At 40.1% G+C, this 26,394-nt stretch overlaps 1 protein-coding gene and 2 pseudogenes across 4 annotated transcripts in view; 1 reads left to right on the top strand and 2 right to left on the bottom strand.

Moving 5' to 3' along the window:
- The window catches only part of LOC105856368 (uncharacterized), a 93,320-nt gene extending 87,736 nt beyond the window's left edge, over window positions 1–5,584 (bottom strand). For 3 of the 4 annotated variants that reach the window (XM_075999550.1, XM_075999552.1, XM_012738031.2), the window contains exon 1: window positions 5,471–5,584. The gene's annotated coding sequence lies outside the window, so the exon portion shown is untranslated. The remainder of the gene's footprint in view (window positions 1–5,470) is intronic. The other variant, XM_075999551.1, reaches the window with a different exon arrangement.
- On the top strand, window positions 1,614–6,401 carry LOC105856428 (uncharacterized; annotated as a pseudogene).
- A 17,455-nt stretch (window positions 6,402–23,856) lies between these two features.
- Window positions 23,857–24,585, bottom strand: LOC105856365 (protein FAM177A1 pseudogene; annotated as a pseudogene).
- Window positions 24,586–26,394: the final 1,809 nt, after the last annotated feature.

Raw genomic sequence — 26,394 nt, 5'->3', positions numbered from 1 at the left:
TGTCTGTGAGATATGAATAAATGGGAGCTCTCATGTATTCCTGGTAGGATTGTAAAATGGTGCATCCACTCTGAAAAACATTTTAGCAGTTCCTCAAAATATTAACCACAGAGTCACCTAGCAATTTTACTACTAGAGAGAAATTTTACTACTACCTAAGAGAAATGAAAATACATATCTACTGGAAAACTTGTACATAAATATTCACAACAGCATTATTCATAGTAGCCAAAAAGTAGAAACAACCCAAATCCTCATCAACTGATGAATGCATAGACAAAATGTGAAATATGTACACAATGGAATAATATTTAGCAATAAAAAAGTACCTGCTATAACACTGATGAACCTTGAAACTGCTATCCTATGTGAAAGAAGCCAGTCACAAAAGACCACATATTTTATGATTCCATTTATGTGGAATGTCCAAAATAGGCAAATCCATGGAGACAGAAAATAGATTAGCAGTTGCCTAGAGCCTGGGGTATGGGGTGGTCTGAATAGTCAATGTCTGCTAATGAGGGTGGGGTTTCTTTTTGAGGTGTTAAAAAGGTTCTAAAATTAGATTTGTGGTGATGGCTGCACAACTCTGTGACTATACTAAGAAACCACTAAGCTGTACATTTTAAATGGGTGAATTTTATGATATTGGAATATATCTAAATAAATCTGTTTTCTTGAAAAAAGAAAGAAAACAAACTTTTTCTTAAATAACTCAGGATCAAAGTGGGAAATCAATACAGAAACTGTACGAAGTGGGAAATCAATACAGAAACTGTACAAATTTTATCAAAATTTATGGAATACAAAAAATTGTATTTAGAATGAAATCTATAGCCTTACATGACCTTATTTTTAATTAAAAATAAATATAACCCCCAAATGAGCTATGTATTCAACCTAAAATATTAGAAGTAGAAAAAACAAAATTAAGCAAAACCAAAACTGGGAATGAATAAAAATAAAACCTTAACTAGATCAAATAAATACAATAGGAGATTTAAAGAAAGAAAAGAGCTACTCCTTTGAAATGACCAATGTCATAGAAAACTCCCTAGCAAACCAGATAAAGGAGAGGAGTCAAATATATACACATATATTTGAAATGAGAGAGGAAAATCTTTCCCAGACAGGAAAGTGTTCAAAGCAGTTATTGTGGAATATTATGCACAACTGCATAGCAACACATTTTAATACTGATATGAAACAAATGCTTCCCTAGTAAAATGTAAATTAACAAAGTTAATACAAGGGAAAAAAGAGAAAGAAGAAACTAGTGAGTATAGAATAGACCAGGGGGGAAAATGAACATAACACAACAAACACAAATGGGAAGACTCTGAAAGGTAGAAAGGTAAGGTGGGCAGCCTTGAGACTTCAGGACTTGAGAAACAACACAGTGGTGAGTTCCCAGGGTTTTCTTTTACCCCTCCATGTATCACTATCACACAAAGGTACTGGAGAAGCTTACAATTCAGGGCCACCAACAGGCACAGACAAAAAAAAAAAACTCCAAGTAAAACCACTTCTGTTCATTAAAGGACCAAGAAAAGATGATTTCACAGAACAGAAAACCTTTTTGAAAAAGGCTGGCCTATTCCAGCCAAACACTAATGGAAGCACCCATTGAACATTCTCCAAAACAGGCCATATCTGGGGTCATAAAATACCTCCACAAATTGAAGTCATACAGAGTATGTTCTCTTATAACACCATGAAACTAGAAATCAATAACAGAATGATAACAGGAAAATCTCCAAAAACTTGAAAATTAAACAATATATTTCTATATAATCCACGGATCAAAGACAAAGTCTCCAGGGAAAAAAGCACTGTTGAGAGGGAACTGTATAGCACTAAATATTTACATTAAAAAGAAAGGTTTTAAATTCATAATCTAAGCTCCCACTTCAAGAAACTAGAAAAAGAAGAGCAAAGTGAACTCAAGTAAGCAGAAGGAGGGGAGTAATAAATATAAGAGCAGAAATCAATGAAATTGAAAGCAGAAAACAACAGAGAAAGTCAATAAATTCAAAAGCTGGGCCGGGTGTAGGTGGCTCACACCTGTAATCCTAGTACTCTGGGAGGCAGGTGGATCACGCAAGATCAGGAGTTCAAAACCAGCCTGAGCAAGAGCAAGTCCCTGTCTCTACTGAAAATAGAAAGAAATTAATTGACCAACTAAAAATATATAGAAAAAATTAGCTGGGCATGCTGGCATGTGCCTGTAGTCCCAGCTACTTGGGAGGCTGAGGCAGTAGGATTACTTGAGCCCAGGAGTTTGAGGTTGCTGTAAGCTAGGTTGATGCCATGGCACTCTAGCTCAGGCAACAGAGTGAGAGAGTAAGATTCTGTCTCAAAAACAAAACAAAAAAAAAGCTGGTCCTTTGAAAAGATCAAGAAAATGGGTAATCCTCTAGCAAGATTGACAAAGATAAAAACCAATATTAGAAAAGGGAATACCACAAACAACTTTGTGCACATAAATTCAACAACTTGGATGAAATAGTACAATTCCTCATAAAACACAAACTACCACAACTCACCCACTACTAAACACAGGTTGAGTATCCCTTACCTGAAATGCTTGGGACCAGAAGCATTTGGGGTTTCAGATTTTATTTTTTGGATTTTGTAATATTTATTTGCATATACATAATATAAAATGAAATTCTTTTAAGTTTCATATATGCCTTATATACATAGCCTGAAAGTAATTTTATACTATATTGCTAATAATTTTGTGCAGGAAACAAAGCGTTCTGACTATAACCCATCACAAGGTCAGGTGTGGAATTTGCCACTTGTGCCATCATTTTGGTGCTCAAAAAGTTCTGGATTTGGGAGCATTTCAGATTTTGGATTAGAGATGCTCAACCTGTAGATAATCTGAAAAGATATTAAATAGATAATCTAAATAGTTATATAAATATTACAGAAATTGAAGCTATAATCAAAATCTTCCAAATGGAAATTTCTGGACCCAGATGGTTTCACTGGAGATTTCTACCAAACATTTAAAGAAAAATTAGCACTAATTCTTCACAATGTCTTCCAGACAATACAAGAGGAGAAAAAGTCCCCAACTCATTCTATGAGGCCACTATTACCCTAATACTAAAACCAGACAAAAACAGTATAAAAAAGCTATAGACCAATATCTCCCATGAACTTAGTGCAAAAAAGCACTGTTGAGAGGGAACTGTATAGCACTAAATCTTTACATTAAAAAGAAGAAAGGTTTTAAATTCATAATCTAAGCTCCCACCTCAAGACACTAGAAAAAGAAGAGCAAAGTAAACTCAAAGTAAGAAGAAGGAGGGGAGTAATAAATATAAGAGCAGAAATCAATGAAATTGAAAGCATAAAACAACAGAGAAAATCAATAAATTCCTCAAAAAAAAGCATTAGCTAATCAAGTCCTGCAATATATCCAAAGAATTTATACCACAACCAAGTGGGGTTTATTCAAGGAATGTAAGGCTAGTTCAATATTCCAAAATCAATCAGTGTAATTCCCCATATTAACAGGCTAAAAAAGAAAAAAATAACAAGATCATATAAACTCAACACTAATTCATGAAAAAAAACAAAAAACAAAAAACTCCCAGCAAATTGGGAATAGAATGGAACTTCCTCAACTTGATAAAGAGCACCTGAAAAAAAAAACTATAGTTAACATACTTAATGGTAAGAGGCTGAATACTTTCCCTCTAAGACAGAAACAATGCAAGGATGTCCACTCTCACCACTCTTATTCAACATAGTACTGGAAGTTCTAGACAGCATAATAAAGCAAGAAAAGGTATAGAGGCTGGGCATGGTGGCTCACGCCTGTAATCCTAGCACTCTGGGGAGGCGGAGGCGGGTGGATCATTTGAGCTCAGGAGTTCAAAACCAGCCTGAGCAAGAGTGAGAATCCGTCTCTACTAAAAAAATAGAAAGAAATTAGCTGGACAACTAAAAATATATTAAAAAAATTAGCTGGGCATGCTGGCACATGCCTGTAGTCCCAGCTACTCATGGGAGGCTGAGGCAGAAGGATTGCTTGAGCCCAGGAGTTTGAAGTTGCTGTGAGCTAGGCTGACACCATGGCACTTTAGCCTGAGCAAAGTGAGACTCTGTGTCAAAAAAAAAAAAAGGAAAGAAAAGAAAAGGCATACATATTGGAAATGAAGAAATAAATAAAACTGTCTTTGTATATGACATGATTGTTCATGCAGAAAACCCAACAAATCTACCAAAAAAGGTGTAAAACTAATAATTGAGTTTGACGAGATTATGGAATACAAGATAAACAAACAAAACACAACTGTATTCCCATATATAAGCAGCAAACATGGGGAGATCAAAATTTAAAAGACAATATAGCATTTGCAACCACTCCACGAAAATTACTTAAGTACAAACTTAACAAAACATGTACAGAATTTGTATGATAAAATTACAATATACCGTTGAAATTAATCAAAAAAGATCTAAATAAATGGAGAGACTGTGAACATGGATTGGAAGACATGACATAGTTAAGATATAAATTCTACCCAAACTGAAATACAGGTTTAAAGTCCCAGTAAGATGCTTTGTAGACAGAGACAAGATTTTCTAAAATGTATATGGGGAAGGTAAAGGAACCAGAAAAGCTAAACTAATTTCCAAAAAGAATAAAGTGGGAAGAATTACTCTACCCGATTTCAAGACTTACATTGCTACAGTAATCCAGACAGCATGGTACTACTGGCAGAAGGACAGACACAGCAACGGAACTGAATAGAGAACCCAGAAAGAGCCCCCACACAAGTATGGCCAATTTATTTTTGACAAAGGTGAAAAGTAAGTCAATGGAGGATGGAGCCTTTTAAATAAATGGTGCTTGAATAATCGGACATCCATAAGCAAATTAATGCACCTTAACCTAAGTCTCACACTTTATACAAAAATTAACTCAAAATGGATCACAGACAGCAGCAAGGAGAAATCGACAAATCACCATCACAGTAGAGAATTTCTGTCTCCTTTCTCAGTAATAGAAGCAGCAGACAAAAAAGGACAGATTTTGTATAACGCAACTGATAACTAATAATTAAATATTATTTTCAAGTTATAAATACGGAACATATCTAAAAATTCACCACGGACTAGGCCATAAATTTCCTCATATTTGAAGGAATGAGCTTCACATAGATATTTTTCTGACACCAAAAACTAAGGTTAGAAATCCATTAAAAAGATTAATTTTGGAAATAGAAAATTCACTTTTGAATAACTCCTGGGTAAAAGACAAATTAATACAAATTCACATTCTTAAAAACACTTAATGCACCAAACCCAGTGGGTTTTTGAGTGAACTTTAAGATCTTAACGTTGATATTGGGAAAGAGAAAAGCCTGCAAAATAATGAGCGAATCATGCAACTCAAGTTACTCAAACGATTCCATCACTGACCACACAGAAATCCCTCAGCACTCACCCTCCCCGGCCCCCCATCACCTCCACATCCCTCGGACATTGAACGTCGAATCCTCCTGACAACTATCAAACCGCAGCTGAGAACTACAGCCGCTTCCGGTCACGGCCCCTAGCCCCGCCCTTCTCGGGTTTGGGCTTTGCATGAGGGTGGAAGAAAAGGAATCTGCGCATGCGCAAAGCCACCTTCGAAGCCGCTCTTAGCCAAGCGTCAACATGGAGAAGTTACCGAGTCGGTGCTTTGGGGCGTTCAGTGCCTCTTGGCTGCGTTGTCGGGCGAGGAACATGGCCGCGCCCAGGTTGCATTTCCCCATGGGGTACACCATGTTGGAGTGTCCATTCCGTACTAAGGATGAGGACGCCTCTAAACTCACAGAGCAGGGGTGAGGAGCTATCCCAGTGGTGCCGGGGAGCAGGGGTGGGGACATTCTTCTGAGCGGGCTTACTGGAGGAGGGGTCTTTAGATCTGTAGTCTATGGATCTGTGGAATACCGTTCCGAGCAGCTGAGGGGCCTCTTAGAAAGACGCAGAAGCGCCTGCGGCTGTTGTCTCCTGGCAGATACCACCGGGTGAGAAGAGAAGTCAGGCTCATTACAAGCCTCTCCTAGAACATACCACAAGGGAAAAAAGTGGAGAAATCAGGGTTGTGCAAGCCCTCCTAGGATATACCACGCGGTGGGAAAAGTGGAGAAGTCAGGGTGTTCGGTTCCCCCCACCCCGCTGTGCTTGTGGGGCTTGGCTGTGAGGTTTGAACGCTCCCATGAGCTACCTTATCTCCCACTCCGTCTACCTCAACTAAAATAGAAGTATGTACCAATACTAACAATTTTTGATGTGTCCTTATGCAATATGTCAATAAAAACATATTTAGGACAGTTGTTATTTTTTTATTTCCTCATAAAGTAAACTCTATTAATATATGGTGATGGTGCCCTTACTTTGCAGATGTGGCTTTAATGCAAGACTCTGATTCTGCCCTTTAACCTGTTTGCTGTCCCTTATCACTTACAATGTGGAAATTCTGGAGACGCTCCTGCCCTCTGGGAGATGTCACTGGAGCAGAATGGGAAGAAGTCGTTGCGCCCTTCACCTGAGAATGTCTATTCATCCTTCAAAACCAAGTTCCAACATCTCCTCCTCCAGGGAATCCTCCTGACAGAGGTAGAAGGCTCTGTGCCTGCAGAAAGCCTTTCTCAATCCTCAGGTGAGAAAAGTATTTTGAAGGGACCCAGTGTAGGCTGAGGCTTGGACGTGCTGGGGGCTCTCCAGTCCAGTCTCATCCTCTCTGGGTCTCAGATTAACAATCTGAAGTGTGAGAGGGATCCTAGTCCAATCATCCTAAGACCATCAGGGACTAATTTTTAGTCTGACAGATCCATCAGTCAATGAGGGAGACACACACTAGGGGAACCATGGGGCAGGTGATTAAACAAAGGAAAAGACAGAATTCTTATAGGATTCTGAGGAATGGTAGCGTCCAGATGAAATTTATGAAGCAGTATTTTAATAATTTCAAAGCAAAGTATGCCTGTATGTAGAGGGTCAACATCAGGTCTAGACTGTGAAGTGTTGGTTCCTCTATTAAGATAGAGATGTGTCTCCAGATACCCCTGATCTGATGCTCTCTCTGCACCTGGGTTGGAAATTGAGCTTTGCTTCTCTGTGTCTGAGTGACTTAGAATCTCCTGTAAGGGTCAGGTATTTTACTCTTATGGATATCATTTCAAACAGCAAAGTTTCTGATAGTCTATGACTGCAGAGAACAAAGTTTCTCAGTGACTAAGAAAGCAGTAGTCACTTACAGTAGGGGTTCTTTATGGCATTAAAACTGCAGCATGTCCTTGGGATAAGTGTTTCCTGTGAATTTTGTATCTGGCTTTATCTGTGTCTGTTCTCCTGCCTGATGAATGGTAGGGCAGATATTTATAGCCTGAGTTCATTTTTACTGTCTTAGAGGCTTGGTGTCTTTGTCTGTTTTCTGCAGCTATAAGAGAATACCACAGACAGAGTAATTTAGAAAGAAAAGTATATTCAGGTCACAGTTCTGGAAGTTGGGGAGTCTAAGAGCATCATGCCAGTATCTGGTGAGGGCCTTCTTGCTTCATTATCCCACAGCAGAAGGTAAGAGGACAAGCAAGTAGTAGAGGTAGTAGAGCAAGTTAGTAGAGGTAACTAACCCATGCCCATAATAATAGCATTAATCCCTTCATAAGAGTGGATCCCCCATCACCTATTCACTTCTTAAAGACCCCCCAACTCTTAGTACTGTTACAGTACTAAGTGTACTAAGTGGCAGATCCATCAGTCAATGAAGGAGACACACACTAGACACACACTTACTACAGTACTAAGTGGCAATTCAACATGAGTTTTGGAGGGGACAAACATTCAAACCAGGGTAGTTGGACCCAGATTATCCCAGATTCTCTTTCTGCCCCTATATTCCTGGTCTGGGTAAGTTTTTGTTGAATGAATAAATGAAAGAAGAAATGGAATCACACATCTGGCATGCATGTACTTCTAATAGAGTGTTAGGAATCATTGCTAATGTTCTTGGGTGTCATAATTGTACTATGATTATGCTAAACAAAAAAAAATAGGTGTATCTGTTAGACCACTTCAAAGAAGCAGGAAAGATAGAGCCAATAAACATATGAAGAGATCTTCAAAGTAATTAGTGATCAGGGAATTACAAATCCAGTGATATTTTACACCCATTCAATTTGCAAAAAAGTAAAAGTCTGGCCAGGCGTGGTGGCTCACGCCTGTAATCCTAGCACCCTGGGAGGCTGAGGCGGGCGGATCACTCAAGGTCAGGAGTTCAAGACCAGCCTGAGCAAGAGCGAGACCCCATCTCTACTAAAAATAGAAAGAAATTAGTTGGCTAACTAAAAATATATAGAAAAAATTAGCCGGGCATGGTGGCGCATGCCTGTAGTCCCAGCTACTCAGGAGGCTGAGGCAGGAGGATCGCTTAAGCCCAGGAGTTTGAGGTTGCTGTGAGCTAAGCCAACTCTACGGCACTCTAGCCTGGGCAACAGAAGTGAGACTCTGTCTGAAAAAAAAAAAAAAAAGTAAAAGTCTGACAATACCAATACTCCAAGAGTATATGAGCCTACAGGATCTTTTTTGCCCTGTTGAAGGAATATAAATCAGTAATCCACTTTAGAAAATAGTTTGGCATTTCCTCCTATAGTGAATATTTACATACTTTACAATCCATTCCTAAGAGTCCATTCTTGGAAATATATCCAAGAGAAATACTTACACAAGAAATCTAGGATATGCATGTATCATATGTCTTAGTCTGTTTTTTGTTGCTTGCAACAAAATACCTGAAACTGGGTAATTTATAAAGAAAAGGGATTTATTTCTTACAGTTCTGGATGCTGAGAAGTCCAAGGTGGAGGGGCCATTTCTGGTGAAGGCCTTCCTGCTGGCGAAGACTCTCTACAGAGTCCAGAGATGGTATAGGGCATTACATGACAAGGGGGCTGAGCATGCTAGCTCAGGTCTCTTTTCCTCTTCTTATAACGCCACCAGTCCCACTCCCGTGATAACCAATCATCCCATTAATCCATTAATCCATGTTACCTGTCTCACCTCTTAAGGGCCCTAATTGTCAATACTGCCACATTGGAGATTAAATTTCCACATCAGTTTTGGAGGGAACAAATATTCAAACCATAGCAGCATGGCATCCTGTTCACAACAGCAAAACCTGGAAACAAAAGTGGATACTCATGAACAAGAGTCATAATGAATGAACTAGAACAATACCCAACAATATGGATGAATATTAAGGGGGAAAAACTATAATCTCAAAAGATTATATAAAGTACAACATACTTTTATAAAATTAAAAGCTACTAATATAAAGAACATGAACTATTTAGAATTTTGTGTAATTGCAATAAAATTATATGAAAAAGAAATCAAATATTGATGAACCTAGGATTTAGAATGATATTTAACTCAGTTCAAGAGAAGCAGGACAATGAATTGGGGACTACATAGATAGATGGAGGTTATTGTCAAGGATATACATTTTCTTTTGGGTGGTAGGTACATAAGCGCTTGTGATATTAAAACTAAATATTTAAATTAATTGGGAAAATGAAAATGTTGGCTAAATACCTAAGTGACAAATAGAGAAAGTCTGTGTGGAGAAAAGTGCTATTCCTTCCTTGAATGGGGCAAGAAAGTCTTTAGCCCTAGCCTAAAGACGCCGCCTAGTGGTGGGATGAGCAGAAGGCAGAAGTTCCATGGCCTTGACACTTAATGCTGCCCCTGGCTCCATGGCTCACTCTATCACATCACTCATGTATTTTGCTCAGATGTCTCTTCTTCAGAATTCTTTCTTCCCTGCTCTATCCCAATGCTCTTGAGCTCTTCACCACATTTCAGTTTTATTCATAGCCTTCTTTTGTATCAGAAATTATTTTATTCATTTACTGTTTTCTCACTTACTTGCTCGTGCTGATACCGCAGTGATTTTTGCTTTTCACATATACAGAGTAATCAACTGCTTTATTTCTAGTATCTTTACAACATGATGTAGAGGGAAGCAAAACACACAAACCAGAGTCATTTTCTTAAAATATTAACGATTCCTTCCAAAAGACTTTGCAGGCATCTCTGGATGACAAGACTGTTATAAAATTAATCTGGTTTAAGTAATGCATGAAATACTAAAGAGATGGAGAACTTTTATAAGATCCTATTTGTTCATTCATCAAATATTTATTGATTACCAGGCACTGCTCTTGGTACTTGATGTTTAGTGAAACAAAACAGCCCCAAATCCCTAAATTCATGGTGTTAGTGTAACCAGCTCCATAAGCAAGAACATTTTTTTTTGTAGATTTTTTCTTTTTATTTCCCTTGTGTTTCAAATGAGTTTTCAATGTTCACATTGTGGCTAGAGCTGGCTGTTCTAACTGGCCTTGAATTGATGGTACCATAGACAATGAGTTTTATCTCAACTGCAGTTTCAAAGAAAATAGAGAGACAGCGAGCTTAACAGACTCTGTATGTAAGATTTGCTGACCAAAACTTTGTAAACTTCTGTTGCACTGATGTATTCTTTTTGAGTTTCTTTCCCAAAAGTGGCGGAACCTCTTTGCAGCCACAAGGTAACTACAGAGCCTTACACCACCTGTTTGCCTGGAGAAGACAAGATAAGTGACACTCCACCAAAGATTGTTCCCAGGGACCCACTGAGCAGCCTATTCCTCGCATCCCACCTACACACAAGACTGAAAGAATGACGAATATTAACCCCTAGCTTTTTATACTACTAAAACCCCCACCCTGGGAGGGGCTTATCCACCATTTTTTGATCATGTGATGTACTAGCATGATTTCTCACTGTGCTTGCATGCCCTGCAGTCTGCCCCAAACACCTAATGTTGCTCATTCTCTTCATGCATTATTCATTTCACCTCCATAAAAACTCCTGACCCTGTTGATTGGGGAGATGGATTTGAGGCAGTCCATTCCTTCTCACTCCCAATTGACACGTCCTCTGCAATAAATCCTTTCTTCCGTTGACAATCTTTGTTGTCTCAGTAATTGGATTTCCCTGCCGCAAGCAACAGAGAACACCCCCCTTTGCAGGTTCATTAACATTGACATCCTAGTGGGGCATAGAGGCAATAAGCACTTTAAAAGAGCAAATTACATTATTTGTTAAAAGGTGATAACTGCTAAAGAAGAGGCTGTGGATAGGGCAGAGAGATGTGAGTTAGAAATGCAGGGGGAACTGCCACTTTACATAGCAAGGTCAGTCAGGAATCTTCATAGTTACTCAGGTATCCCCTTGAAAACTAAGAAGAATGCAAGGTCAGAATATTTTCATATCTTTCATATCTTTAACTAGGGACATAATAACGAGCACCTGTGTCCTACAGTAGCTACAAGAAGTAATCCACAGCCATGGTCTTCTGATCATACTTGTCTTTTGTGCCTCCCTTTAGTAGGTGAAAAACATTTTACAAAGTCTTCCACTGACAGAGGTCAAAGAAAACTTCATGAAAAGTATCAGGTTCAATGGCTTGAGCAAGGACCTCAGGACCAATCGCCACAACCATTTACATACTTCAATGGATAGCAGATAATGATAACTTATTTTACACTCAGCTTTTCAATGGAAAAATTTCACACCTACACAAAAGTTGAAAGAATTGCACTATGAACATCCAAATACCCCCTATCTAGATGTAACAATTTTTAACCTTTGCCACATTTTCTTTATATATACATGTATACAGGCCCCATCATTTTAAAAATTGTCAAAAGAAAATAATTGAAGTGACAGCAATAGAGCTTAATGCTTTGTTCAGCTGAGATGCTTCAGTAATGTCCTAATTGAAGCAGAGTCAGGGTTTTTATAGGGGAAAGTGGAATATGTGTCCTTGCAGTTTGGGCTTTGGTAGAAGTTTTTTTTTATTTTTATTTTTTTTTATTATTTTTTTTTTTTCTGTGACAGTCTCTGCTGGATTTTTTTTTATTTTTTATTTTTTTTTTTTTTCTGTGACAGTCTCTGCTGGAAGGTTTTTTTTTCCTTAAATGAAACTTCCAGTTGAAGGGACGTTCTTGGTTTTGTGTCCCTTGCTCAGTCAAAGCCCTGATAGCTACATGAACGGTATTTTCTGAGGGTTGTTTTCGCTAGTGTTGTGGTTTATCCACTAGTCACAGTTTCATGGGGGAAGAGGAGAGAAATGGCAAAACAGAATGGAGCAAAAGAAGAAGGCAGCAGAGAAACAGGCGACTCCATCACATTTGTTCTACAATAGCTTTTTACAGTCAGCAGCACACATCATGCTCCTTGCACGATACTCAGTATGTATCTCCTGAGAGACTGAATATACAAAGGACAACAGCCAGACCATATAAAACAATAGAATTCTGACCTAAAACCTCTGCCCCAGCAAGCCTGGGAAGCCAAACCACAACCTCTGTAGCAATCAGCACAGCCAGTCAGGACTTGGTTGATGACATCCAGCTTCTCCATATTTTACCCCCTCTCCCTACTTCCAACTCAGGACCAACCAGAGAAAGTCAAATCTGCTCCCCAAACCAATCACATAGGATGCCCCACTTCGATTAGCCCACCTCCAGCTTCCCCATGCCAATAGCCTCCAATCAGGACATGCCTGAAGCCTTCCCTTTTTTCTACTACATATAAAACTTTCCCACTCTCTGCCTGCCTTTGAGTCTCTGACAAACGCCAAGTGATGATGGCTCACTCCCTTGCTATAGCAAGCTCTGAATAAGTAGTCTTTGCTCATTTTCATTTTGATTATCTTTCTATATTTCCAAGCTCCTAAGAACAAGGACATTTTCTTGTATAGCCACAAGCCCATTCTCACACCTAAGAAATTCAAGTTTTTTATTATTCTAAATTTTATTTTATAAAATTGTACAGTTATATTTTAATGCATGTATAGATTTGTGAAACCACTACCACCATGAGCATATAGAACAATTCCATGATACCTCCTCCAAGAGTCTAATAACACTTAAGAAACTTAATAATGATACAATAATATTATATAGTCCAAATTCAATTTTTTCTAATTGTCTCCAATTTTTTTTTACAACTTAAAAAAAAATCCCACATCCAAAATGAGTTCATGCATTGCATTTGGTTGTCATCTCTTTTGTCTCTAATCTCTTCTTTAGTCTTTAATCTGTAATAGTTCCCCAGCTTTTTTTGTCTGTCAGGACCTTAATATTGTTGAAGAACCTATGCCAATTGTGTTGCAGATGGTTCTGCATTTCTGATTGTTTCCTCATGAATAGATTGAGGATAAATGACTTGGGAGAAAAAACTACATAGGTGATGTGTCCCTCTCAGTAAGTCATATTTGGAAGCATGTGTCAGTTCACTCTATTGGTAATGCTAAGTTTGATTTCTTGGTTAAGGGATGGTCCATCAAATCTTTCCATTGTTAAAAAACCGACCTTTTACCTTTTGTATTTAATTATTTATCTATGGGCTGATTTCTTGGCGACCCTGTGAATAATCTGTTCCCCAATAAGCAGTCACAAAATGGTTTTAGCATCCATTGATGATCTTTGACTAAAACAATTATTAACTTGAGGGTTGCAAAATGATGATATTCTAATTCTATTATCTTTCTCTGTTTATTAGCTGACATTCTTGGGTAAAGACTTTTCCCTCCCTTTGCACATTGTTGGGGGGTTTTTGAGAATTATTGTATTCATGTTCCAGCATCAGATTTATGGCTTTTCTAATTGCAGATACAGTGTATAACACACAATCAGTGCTTCAGAAATATCAGTGCAATGAATGAATGATAAGTACTGCCATAATATTCTACTAGAACTCTTGGACACATAATCTCTACTCATTGTTTCCAGTTTTCTTCCGCTACTGCAATTTGCAAGATATACTGGTCCTCAGCTCTTTCTTTGTCTTGGCTCTGAAATCACATTTTTTCTTACTAACATTACATCTTGATGCTTCTTGATGCTACTGACTGGAATCATGCTGATGACTTGATTTTATTGATTTCTGTGAGACCTACTGATGAGCACTTAGACTGGTGTCCTATATTTTCCTATTTCAAACAATGAGTCACCTTGTAATATACTTTTTTTTAAAAAAAATAAGACAATTTAATGCATTTATGGGACATTTTATAGTTTGCATAAACAAAAAAGTATAAAATTTAAGGCACAGTGAATAACTATATTTAAACATTATAAACTGGCCACTATTGGACAAGTATCAAAAGAAAATTCAAGAAACATAAAACATAAGTTATTATCTTCCTTAACAATCAGAAAAGGTTGTAGGTAAACTCTTAGATACTAGTGCCTCTAGGGAGAGAAGATTCAGAAGATCACCTTTAGACATAACCTACCTTCACTTGATAACCAAACACATATCTGATTTGTAGGTACTAACTCAAATGAAATTAAAAACAAATTGGAAGCCGGGCGCGGTGGCTCACGCCTGTAATCCTAGCACTTTGGGAGGCGGAGGCGGGTGGATTGCTCAAGGTCAAGAGTTCGAAACCAGCCTGAGCGAGACCCCGTCTCTACTAAAAATAGAAAGAAATTAATTAACCAACTAAAAATATATATACAAAAAAAATTAGCCGGGCATGGTGGCACATGCCTGTAGTCCCAGCTACTTGGGAGGCTGAGGCAGTAGGATCGCTGAGCCCAGAAGATTGAGGTTGCTGTGAGCCAGGCTGATGCCATGGCACTCACTCTAGCCTGGGCAACAAAGTGAGACTCTGTCTCAAAAAAAAAAAAAAAACAAAAACAAAAAACAAATTGGAGAGAAGAGCTCAGGTTAGCATGTTTTAGAGCTATTGGTAAACTATAATTTATGGGACATTAATTACATAATCTTTTAAGTATTAAGTTATAAAGAGTTTATGCCCATAAATAAAATGATTACCATCACTCACTATGAACCATATTCATGTTTATGTATTCATGTCTATGGTGTAACTGAAGACTCCTAATGAGTTTAATTATCCTTCCTACATTCTTCAATTTTCACTTAAAGAACTTATTAATAGTTCATGTTCACTGACAACAGATTTCCATAATAGACCCACTGCACCTACATTTTTAGTTTCTCTGAAGCTGTATTTTACATAGATATATTTAAGATTGAATTTGTAATGCTATTTAGGAGGCCATTAACATCAGTATTAGTTAATTAGTATTTAGTTAATTTCTAAAAGCTCATTAAAGTTTGTGAAAAGGCTTAAGATCAATATGTCTAAAACATTGCACACCTTCTTACCTACATTTAGTTATAAGTCAAAAGTTATTTACAAAGTTACAGATATCTCAAAAAGGTTCTCTACACACATTTAAGGATATTTAGAAAATCAGCTTTATACTGTATACCTCTGTAAGGTTTGCAAATACCTCAGTAGGTAAAGGAATGGCCAACCTGTTCAAGTAAACTGTCATCTTGCTGTTGCTACTTTAAAATGGTGAATGACACATAAATTCATTACAACACCATTGCACCTTGTATAGTATTTGACACATGCTGATGGGTTAAATCTACAAGTATCCCCGATCCTCTCTTTTCTCAAACTACTTTGCCTATGGGAGGCATTAAGGCCTGAATGAGTGACATAACAGAATGCCATATGAACAATCACTAGGTATGAGCACTTGAATAAAAATGCACTAACAAATTCATTCCATAACTATCATTTTTAACATTAGTTCAAAGCTATTTAATTTGAATAAATACTAAAAAAGAATATTAAGTAACTTGTATAAAAAAAGGAAACCCATCTTAATATTTGCTGTTATAAACTCCACTTTTCCATAACAATAGTTACTCTCAATGAAAGAAAATTCAAAGTGCATCCATCTTGCTCCTTTTATTATACACTTAGTGAACCATCCTTAGTACAAAATTAATGGTTAGGTTAGATATATAAATTCAAGGCATAACATGAGAAAATATAGGGAAAAAAATCCTCATTTTAATCTGAGACTGTAAGATTATCAGATCCAGTTAGCCTTCATCAGTAACTTACCTTCTTTTTTTAGTAACAAATGCACAAATAACAGACAAACAAGCTTGATAATTTAACTCTTTTTTTTTTATTTCGGCATATTATGGGGGTACAGATTTTAAGGTTTCAATAAATGCCCTTCCCCCCTCCCCCCACAAGTCTGAGTCTCCAGCATGACCATCCCTCAGATGGTGCGCATATCACTCGTTATGTATGTATATACCCGCCCCCCCTCCCCAATACACTATTACTATAGTACCTATGTGTCCACTTAGGTGCTACTCAGTTAATACCAGTTTGCTGGAGAATATATCTGGTGCTTGTTTTTCCATTCTTGGGATACTTCACTTAGTAATATGGGTTCCAGCTCTAACCAGGAAAATATAAGATGTGCTATATCACCATTGTTTCTTAGAGCTGAATAGTACTCCATGGTATACATATACCACATTTTATTAATCCATTCTTGGATGGATGGGCACTTGGGCTGTTTCCACAGCCTTGCGATTATGAATTGTGCTGCTATAAACATTCGAGTGCAGGTGTCTTTTTTGTAGAGTGTCATTGGATCATTTGGGTAGATGCCCAGCAATGGGATTGCTAGATCAAATGGTAGATTACTTGTATCACTTTAAGGTATCTCCATATTGCTTTCCACAGAGGTTGAACTAGTTTGCATCCCACCAGCAGTGTAGCGGTGTTCCTCTCTCACCACATCCACGCCAGCATTTGTTATTTGGAGACTTTTTGATAAAGGCCATTCTCACTGGAGTTAAGTGATATCTCATTGTAGTTTTGATTTGCATTTCCCTGATGATTAGGGATGGTGAGCATTTTTTCATATGTTTGTTGGCCATTATTCTGTCTTCTTTAGAAAAGTTTCTGTTCAAGTCCTTTGCCCACTTTTTAATAGGGTTATTTGATTTTTTCTTGCTGATTTTCGTGAGTTCTAAGTATATTCTAGTTATCAGCCCTTTATCGGATACGTAGGATGCAAAAATTTTCTCCTGTTCTGTAGGTTGTCTGTTTACTTTCATGACTGTTTCTTTGGCTGTGCAGAAGCTTTGTAGTTTCATCATGTCCCATTCATTTATTTTTGTTGCTGCTTTGATTGCCTTTGGAGATTTCTTCATAAACTCTTTGCCTAGGCCGATGTCTAGGAGAGTGTTTCCAACTTTTTCCTCTAGAATTCTAATGGTTTCATACCTGAGATTTAAGTCTGTTATCCAGCGTGAGTTGATTTTTGTGAGAAGTGAAAGGTGTGGGTCCTGTTTTAACCTTCCACAGGTTGCTATCCAGTTTTCCCAGCACCATTTATTGAAAAGGGATTCTTTTCCCCAGCGTATGTTTTTGTCTGCTTTGTCAAAGATTAGATGGCTATATGAGGATGGTTTTATATCAGGATTCTCACATCTATTCCACTGGTCAATAATCCTATTTTTGTGCCAATACCAGATTGTTTTAATTACAACAGCTTTGTAGTATAGTTTGATATCTGGCATATTAATACCTCCCAATTTGTTTTTGTTGCCTCGGATTGCTCTTGATATTCGGGGTCTTCTTTGGTTCCATACAAAGCGTAAAATTATTTTTTCTATATCTGTGAAGAATGCTGATGGGATTTTAATAGGTATTGCATTGAATCTGTAGATCTGTTTGGGTAGTATAGACATTTTAATGATGTTGAGTCTGCCGATCCGCGAGCATGGAATGGATTTCCATCTGTTTACATCCTCTGCTATTTCCTTCCTCAGTGTTTAATAGTTCTCCCTGTAGAGGTCTTTTACCTCCTTCGTTAAGTATATTCCTAGGTACTTTAATTTCTTTGTTGCTATTGTGAAGGGTACTGAGTCTTTAATTTGGTTCTCGATTTGATTGTTGTTGGCGTATACGAATGCCTCTGATTTCTGTGTATTGATTTTGTATCCTGAGACTTTGCTAAATTCATTTATCAGTTCCAGGAGTTTCCTGGTTGAATCTTTGGGGTTTTCTAAATATAATATCATATCATCAGCAAACAGTGAAAGTTTGATCTCTTCTGCCCCTATTTGGATACCTTTAATTCCACTTTCCTGTCTGATTGCTGTAGCCAGGACTTCCAGTACTATGTTGAATAGAAGTGGAGATAGTGGGCAGCCTTGTCTGGTTCTGGTTCTAAGTGGGAATGCTTTCAGTTTTTCCCCATTCAGTATGATATTGGCTATGGGTCTTTCATAAATGGCTTGTATCATTTTTAGGTATGTCCCTTCTATGCCTATTTTCTTGAGTGTTCGTATCATGAAGGGGTGTTGAATTTTGTCAAAAGCTTTTTCTGCATCTATTGAGAGAATCATGTGGTCTTTGTTTTTGCTTCTGTTTATGTGGTGAATTGCATTTGTAGATTTGCGTATGTTGAACCATCCCTGCATTCCTGGGATGAAGCCCACTTGGTCATGATGGATTATTTTTTTGATAAGCGTCTGGATTCGGTTAGCTAAGATTTTGTTGAAAATTTTTGCATCTATATTCATTAGGGATATTGGTCTGTAGTTTTCTTTTTTTGTTGCATCCTTTCCTGGTTTTGGTATCAGAGTAATATTCGCTTCATAAAAGGTGTCAGGGAGGTTTCCACTCTTCTCGATGTTGTGGAATAGTTTCTGCAAGATAGGTACTAGTTCTTCTTTGTAAGTGTGGTAAAATTCGGGTGTGAAGCCATCTGGACCGGGACTTTTCTTTTTAGGGAGATTTTTAATTGCTGTTTCTATTTCAGCTGTTGAGATTGGCCTGTTCAGGGAATCTATTTCTTCCTGGTTGAGCCTAGAGAGGCTGTGTGTTTCTAGAAATTTATACATTTCCTCCACATTTTCCAGTTTGTGTGAATAAATATCTTTGTAGTACTCATAAATTATATCTTGTATCTCTTTGGGATCAGTTGTGATATCTCCTTTTTTATTCCTGATGGAGCTTATTAGAGATTTCTCTTTTCTGCTTTTCGTTAGCTTAGCCAGTCGCGTGTCAATTTTGTTTATTTTTTCAAAGAACCAACTTTTTGTTATGTTAATCTCCTGAATAGCTTCCCTGTTTTCAGTTTCATTTAGTTCTGATTTTATCTTGTTGATTTCACTCCTTCTGCTGGGTTTGGGGCTGGTCTGTTCTTCTTTTTCCAGCTCTTTGAGTCATTTCATTAGATTGTCTATTTGTGATCTTTTTGACTTTTGGTTATAGGCATTTATGGAGATAAACTTTCCTCTCAGAACTGCTTTAGCTGTGTCCTAGAGGAGTTGATATCTTGTCTCTCCATTGTCATTTTCTTCACAGAATTTTTTTATTTCCGTCTTGATTTCTTCATTTATGAAGTAATCATTTAGTAGAAGGTTGTTTAATTTCCATGTTTTTGTGTAGAAATGTGATTTTCTGTTAGGGTTGATTTCTACCCTTATTCCATTGTGATCTGAGAAGATACATGGTATGATTTCTATTTTTTTAAATTTCTTGAGGTTTACTTTGTGTCCTAGGATATGGTCAATCTTAGAGAATGTCCCGTGAGCTGATGAGAAGAACGTATATTCAGTGGATTTAGGGTAGAATGTCCTGTAGATGTCAGTCAGACCCAATTGTTCTAGAGTTTTGTTTAAGTCCATTATTTCTTTATTAATTTTCTGTTTGGAGGATCTGTCTTGAGCCGTCAGTGGGGTGTTGAAATCTCCGGTGATTATGGAGTTGCTATTAATCCATTTGCTTAGATCCAGTAAGGTTTGCTTAATGAAACTTGGTGCACCTAAGTTGGGTGCATATATATTTAAAATTGTTATCTCTTCTTGTTGAACTGTGCCCTTCACCATTATGTAATGACCCTCTTTGTCTTTCACAACTTTTGTTGGTTTAAAAACTAAATCGTCTGAAATTAGAACAGCCACGCCAGCCTTCTTTTGGCTTCCACTTGCCTGGAATACTGATCTCCACCCTTTTACTTTTAGTCTATATGCATCCTTGCAGGTTAGATGTGTTTCCTGAAGACAGCATAGACTTGGCCTGTATTTTCTTATCCATTCAGCCAGCCTATGTCTCTTGAGGGGAGAGTTTAAGCCATTCACATTTATTGAGAGAACTGATAGGCAAGGTAGATTACTGTTCATTCTGTTGGGTTGGATGTTGTTGCTTTGATTTCTCTCTTGATCCATAGAGATATCTGGCCTTTAATCTTTGGGTGTTAGTTTTTTTTTTTTTATTTGTGAGTTTCTATTGTGGTGTTCCGTGTGTAACACTGTTTTGAGTACTTCTTGTAGGGCTGGTCTTGTCTTGGTGAATTCTCTGAGGCTTTGCTTGTCTGGGAATGTCTTTATTTCTCCTTCATATATGAAGCTTAGTTTTGCAGGGAATAGGATTCTAGGCTGGGCATTGTTTTGTTTCAGAAGAGTGAGAATGGGGCTCCAGTCTCTCCTTGCTTGTAAAGTCTCATTAGAAAAGTCTGATGTTATTCGAATTGGCTTTCTCTTGTATGTTACTTGCTTCTTTTGTCTTACAGCTCTTAGAAGGGCCTCTTTAGTTGATACTTTGATCAGTCTGATGACTGCATGATGTGACGTCTTCCTGTTTGCATTGAATTTCCCAGGGGTCCTCTGGGCTTCTTGAACTTGTATATCGAGATTTTTAGCAAGGCCTGGGAAATTTTCCTCTATTATATCTTCAAAAAGCTTGTCCAGCCCCTGAGTGTTGTCTTCCTCCCCTTCTGCTAACCCTATGACCCTCACGTTAGGTTTTTTCACATAATCCCACAGCTCTTGTAGGCTTTGGTCTTTTCTCTTGTTTCTCTGCTGTATTTCTGTAACTGATTTATTTAATTGGAAGGTGTTATCTTCAATCTCTGAGATTCTTTCTTCTGCTTGATCTACCCTGTTCTTGAGACTTTCCACAGTATTTTGTAGTTCCCTGAGTTGATTCTTCATCTCTAGGACTTCGGTTAAAGTTTTCTTCACTGTGTCAATCTCTTTGTTGAACCTTTGTTCCATTTCCTGGAGGCTTTTTGTGGTTTCTTTATGTTGGTTATTGAGTTGTTGTTGCAGGTCAGTGAGTGTTCTTATGATCCACATTCGAAATTCCTCTTCTGTCATTTTAGTTGCCAGGTTTTGGTTGTTGTCTGTTTCTAAGGGGCTGGTGCTCCTCTTTGGGGGTGTGTTTTCTGTTTGTTTCTTCATATTTCCGGAGTTCCTTCGCTGATTTCTTCCCATTTTGCTTGGTTGTTGTTTCTTTCCTTTAGGTTTTCGTGTGGGTATTCACACGTCTTGTTTAGTTTCTGAGCCAGTAGGTAGAGTTGCTCTCTGTCTGCAGCCTTCGCTGGAGTGGTGTCTGCAGGTCTCTCAACCCCCTGGGGAGCCAGCAGTCCCAGATGGAGCGGAGGAGAAACAGCCAATTACCCTACCCTTCCTGCTGGTCTCCTTAATTACACAGGTGGAAATAGATGGCAGGAACTGGAGCAGTTCCTATCTCAGCTCCACCCCCAAGGCGGGGCTAGAGACTTTGGAACCGAAGGCCCAGCTCCAAGTCACCAGAGTGTGTGGGTTGTAACGTCTCTCTGTCTTGTATTCACCAAAGGCTGCTTCCTACAAGGCTCGGCTCTGCCCAGGCAAATTCCAGGGCCTGGACACCAAGCGCAGAAGACCTGTGCAGATAGAGATTGGCCTGAAGCCGGCAGGCCCGTAGCCAAACCCAGGGAACCCTGTCTTCTGTCTCTTTAATTGCACAGGTGGAGATAAGCGGTAGGAATGGGAACAGTTCCTATCTCAGCTCTGCCCCCAAGGCGGGGACAGAAACTTTGGAGCCAAAGGCTCAGCCACAAGACACTGGAGCGTGGTGGACGTCAAGTCTCTCTGCCTTATAGCCACTAAAGGGAATCTCCCACGAGGCTAAGCTTTGCCCAGGCAGGCTCCGCACTCTGGACACAGAGCGCAAAGACTGACCAGAAGCAGGCAGGCAGTCAATGGAACCCACCTATCCCTGCCTTTTGTCTCTTTAATTACCCAGGTGGAGATAAGCAGCAGGAATGAGAACAGTTCCTATCTCAGCTCCGCCCCCAATGCGGGGGTGGGGGAGGTGGGGCGGGCAGAGACTTTGGAGCCAAGGCTCAGCCACAAGAAAAAGGATGGTGGTAGACGTAAAGACTCTCTGCCTTATAGCAGCTAAGGGCAGCTTCCTTCGTGGGTATCTCCTGCCAGGCGGGCTCTGCACTCTGGACACAGAGAGTGGGAGACCTGTGCAGTGAGAGATTGTCCTGAAGCCAGACCCACCAGGCCCCTTGTTCTGTCTCTTTAATTCCACAGGTGGAGATGAGCGGCAGGAACGGGAGCAGTTTCTATCTCGGCTCCACCCTCAAGGCGGGGATACAAACTTTGGAGCCAGAGGCCTAGCCCCAAATCCCCGGATGTGGGGGTCATAAAATATCTCTGCCTTATAACCACTGACGGCTGCCTCCTGCAAGGCCCAGCTCTGCCCAGGCGGGCTCCACACTCTGGGCACGGCCTGCGGGAGACCTGTGCAGGGTGAGACTGACCAAAAGCAGGCAGGCAGGCAGTCAATGGGACCCACCTACCCCTGCCTTTTGTCTCTTGAATTACCCAGGTGGAGATAAGCGGCAGGAATGAGCACAGATTCTATCTCAGCTCCGCCCCCAAGGCTGGGACAGAGACTTTGGAGCCCAGGGCGGGGCTCCGGGTCGCAGGAGAGTGTGGAAGGCAACCTTTCTCTGCCTTAAATCCGCCAAGGGCAATCTCCCCTGTAGCTCTGCCCCGTCCAGGCAGGGTTCACTCTCTGAGCACAGAGTCAGTGCCGCTTGTGCAGCAAGTGACGGTCCAATATTAAATTGGTGGAGCAGCGGTGGGTACCAGCACTTTCTCTGCGCCTCCTCTCCAAATCCCGAGCCCAAGTCAGCGCTGGAATGCCGAGTCAGCGCCGGAATGCAGGGGCGGAGCGGTGCCGGAGGAGCAGAGGGAGGGGGGTCCTAATGGATCAAGGAGTCTAACTTTGCGCACTCTGACATCTCAGTGCTATCCCAAACCTCCTCCAAATCCAAAGTCAAAGCCTCCTGCTGTGTAAACTCCCCTTACCCTTGACCTGGGAGTGTTCTGCAGGGAGATGCCGGAGCGGGCTCTGGTTCCTGCTGCGCGGAGAGCGGTTGCTGTGCGTGGACCCTCCCCCACCTTAAACTGCGGCCGCTGTGTGCTCTGGCGAACTCAGCGCGTTCCCTGCTCAATTCTCCTCTCCACACAGCTTAGTCCTGCGCTGCCACTTCTCACCAACTTCAGGCACCTCTCGGCCTACGTGGGAGTGGAGCTCGGTGTAGGAAGGGGTGTTTCTCAGCGCCGGTTAGAGGCTGGCGCCACTGCCCGCCGGCAGCGGCTTAAGCCGCGCCTCGCTCCCTCCCTGATGTGTGCCTCCTCCGAATCCCCGAGTTTTGCGGAAGAATGATCAGTTCACCTTTGCTTCAGGCTGTAAATGGTCTTATCCCTCCATTTCCTGTTGGATATCTGCAGGCTTGCAAAGCTGGTCTCGTGGAAGTGCAGATCGCTGGAGTGTGGCTATCCGCTTTCTTCACTATTTGCTCTGGGAGCAGAGAGCCAGGAGGGCACCCCTACTCCGCCATTTTCTCTAAAAATCCATAATTTAACTCTTAATTGGTGATTATGGTTCTAGAATGTCCTTTTAAAAAATCATTTTAAATCCAAAGCACTAATTTGACACAGTAAAAACAGTACAAATACCCAAATTTCACAGCTGGCTTTTGCCAGATGGAGACTAAGAATGAAGAAACATTTTCCCTTTACAGATAATAATTTAGAACATAAATAACTATGTTAAGTTGGTAGTAAAAAAAAAAGAAACCTTAGTGTTTGAAGTTTGATAGTCATTTCATTCTACGGTGGGACAGAGACTGGATTTGGTTTGCTTTCCATAATTACTTCAGTGTCTCCCTCCATTTCAAAATTGAGATTCACAAATGAACTGGATACCATTGTTTCTGGTTGATCTGTCTGAACAATGGAATCAGTCTGTAGTTTATTCTGCTGATATCCTCTTTCTGCTTCTTCAGACATCCTGTTTTCTTCCTCTTCCTCTTCTTCCTCCTTCTTCATCCGGTAATATTCATCAATGGCATATTGGTATTTTGGGGTGCTGATGCCCAAAACAGATGCAATCTTCTCTCCAAGAAAGTCACACACTGAGAGGGTTGATGTGGCAGCCCGAGGCATGTAAAACCATAAATAGGGACCCCAGGTAAGTTTTGTAGGATCAACAGTTGGCAAAACATCTTCTTCTCCAGGCCATCGACTTCATCTTCATCTGTGCTGTATTCTTCCATTGTTTCACCACTAACAAAGTGGATGAGTCTCCTTGGGACTTTCTTCTTTTTTCCTATGATTCCGAGTTCTACATTGTCAAAGCCTGTCTCGTTACTCATCTGCCGGGGCGGTTCCCTGAATGGCGCAGCGGCCCCAGCTCCCCAGGCTGAGACTTCTTCCACACGGCCCACTGGCTCCGGGTCCATTGTGGCCGCTGCCACTGGGCTGCTGGCGCGGCAGCGCCCGCCTTGCGCCGCGCCCAGTCACGGTGAGAGCGACTTGGTGGCTGAGAGGGGCGAGGCCGTCCCGCGCCTCGCCTGCTGGCTCCATGCCTGGCAGCCAGCCGACTGCTGCCCCAGAAGCGCCACTGCCCGCTGGCCAGGTGGGGCCTCGCGCCACGCCCGTAATATACTTTTCATACATGTTACGTGTATTCTTAGAATAGATTCCTAGAAATGTGTTTGCTGAGTCATAATTAATTGCATTTTTATTTAGTAAATATTGCCATATTCACCTCCATAGGATTGTATCATTTTCACTTCTCCTAGCAATGGATGAGAGTCAGTTTTTCCACAACTTCACTAATAGAATGGATTATTAAGCTTTTAATGGGTTATTAAGCTTTTGGTTATTAAGCCAATCTGAGAGGTAGGAAATGATATCTCAAATGTAGTTTTAATTTGTGCTTTTAGTGTGAGAGTGGTTGAGCCTTTCACGTGTTCAAAATCCTATGTATTGGGTTTTCTTTCAATGATTTTTTCCCGTGTCTAGTTCAGTTAATATGATGAAATTAATATACTTACAAATTTCACTTTAATTATACTATAGTCCTACTTGGTTATAATGTATTATTCTTTAAATTTATTATTACATTATAATCGATTTACAGATACATTACTCTTTGAATGTACTGTTGGATTCTATTTGCTAATATTTTATTCAGGAATGTTTTTCTTTGATGTTCCTAAATTAGAATGCTCTAAAATTCTCATCTTTGTGGGAAACTTATCCTGACAGTATAAAACCATGTCAACATCACCACAATAATGATAACAAATATTTCTATCACCCTTTCCAAAGTTTCTTCATGCCTATATATAATCCATCACTCCCTCCTCCCCATACCCAAGTAACCGCTGATATCATTTTAGATTCGTGTGTATTTTCTAGGACATTATAGAAATGAAATCATACAATATATTCCTTTTTGTGTCTGGCTTCTTTTACCCAGAATTATTATTTTAAAATCATCCATATTGTTGTGAGTATTAATTCATTGTATTGCTGCATAGTATTATGTTGTAGGGATCTATTATAATTCATTTATACATTCAACTGTTAATGGCCCTGTGAGTTCTTCCCAGGCTTTGGTTAGTACAAATAAAGCTGTTATAAACATTTGTGGATCTGAGATAATCAAGATGGTGGACAAAAAACACCGCCAAACAGAGTGTCTCTGCAGAAAAGACAGATTCTAGCAGAAATTAGAAGAAAGAAGCAAGAAGACGAACATACATCTGATGAGGGTCGGAAGGAGAGATACCTGAGACCACGGGAGACTCCACCGGAGGAGGTTGTGGGGGAGAAATAGAAGCAGAGACCTCTGGAGCAGCCTGGAGACCAGCGGGAAGGGTAGGTGGAGCGATCAACTCTCCCCTCCCTTGCATCTCGGACTGCTGGTGGGCTCCCTAGCGGGTGGAGAGACCTGCGGACACCAGCCCAGAGATGACCACCGCCAGTGAGTGGTAAGCCTGTAGTGGAGGTGGCACCAGGCTCCCAACTCCCGCAGGGCACTTCCCTGTGCACAGACCCGAGCCATACGGTAGGCGCCATATTGCCTCATTCTCCCTTCCCCTGACCCTATCCGCTGCTGCCGAGAGAGACAATATAGCCACCAGCTGGAGGCACCTCCAAGGAACGGGACCTTCCCTTTTGGGGCCCTGCAGCTGACTGAGGGGAACTCAGATGGTGATCTCCCGACCTGCTAGCCTTCCCAGGTGCTGCTGGCCTGGTGATCCCAGGAGAACGGGGCAGACCCTGAGGCAGAGAGACATAGACCCAGCTTGGGCTCCCCATGAGTGAATTGA

Source organism: Microcebus murinus, chromosome X (genome assembly GCF_040939455.1).
Source record: "Microcebus murinus isolate Inina chromosome X, M.murinus_Inina_mat1.0, whole genome shotgun sequence".
NCBI classification, from domain to species: Eukaryota; Metazoa; Chordata; class Mammalia; order Primates; family Cheirogaleidae; genus Microcebus; species Microcebus murinus.
Note: the sequence above shows the minus strand (reverse complement) of the source record. Positions and strands in the feature narration are given on the sequence as shown.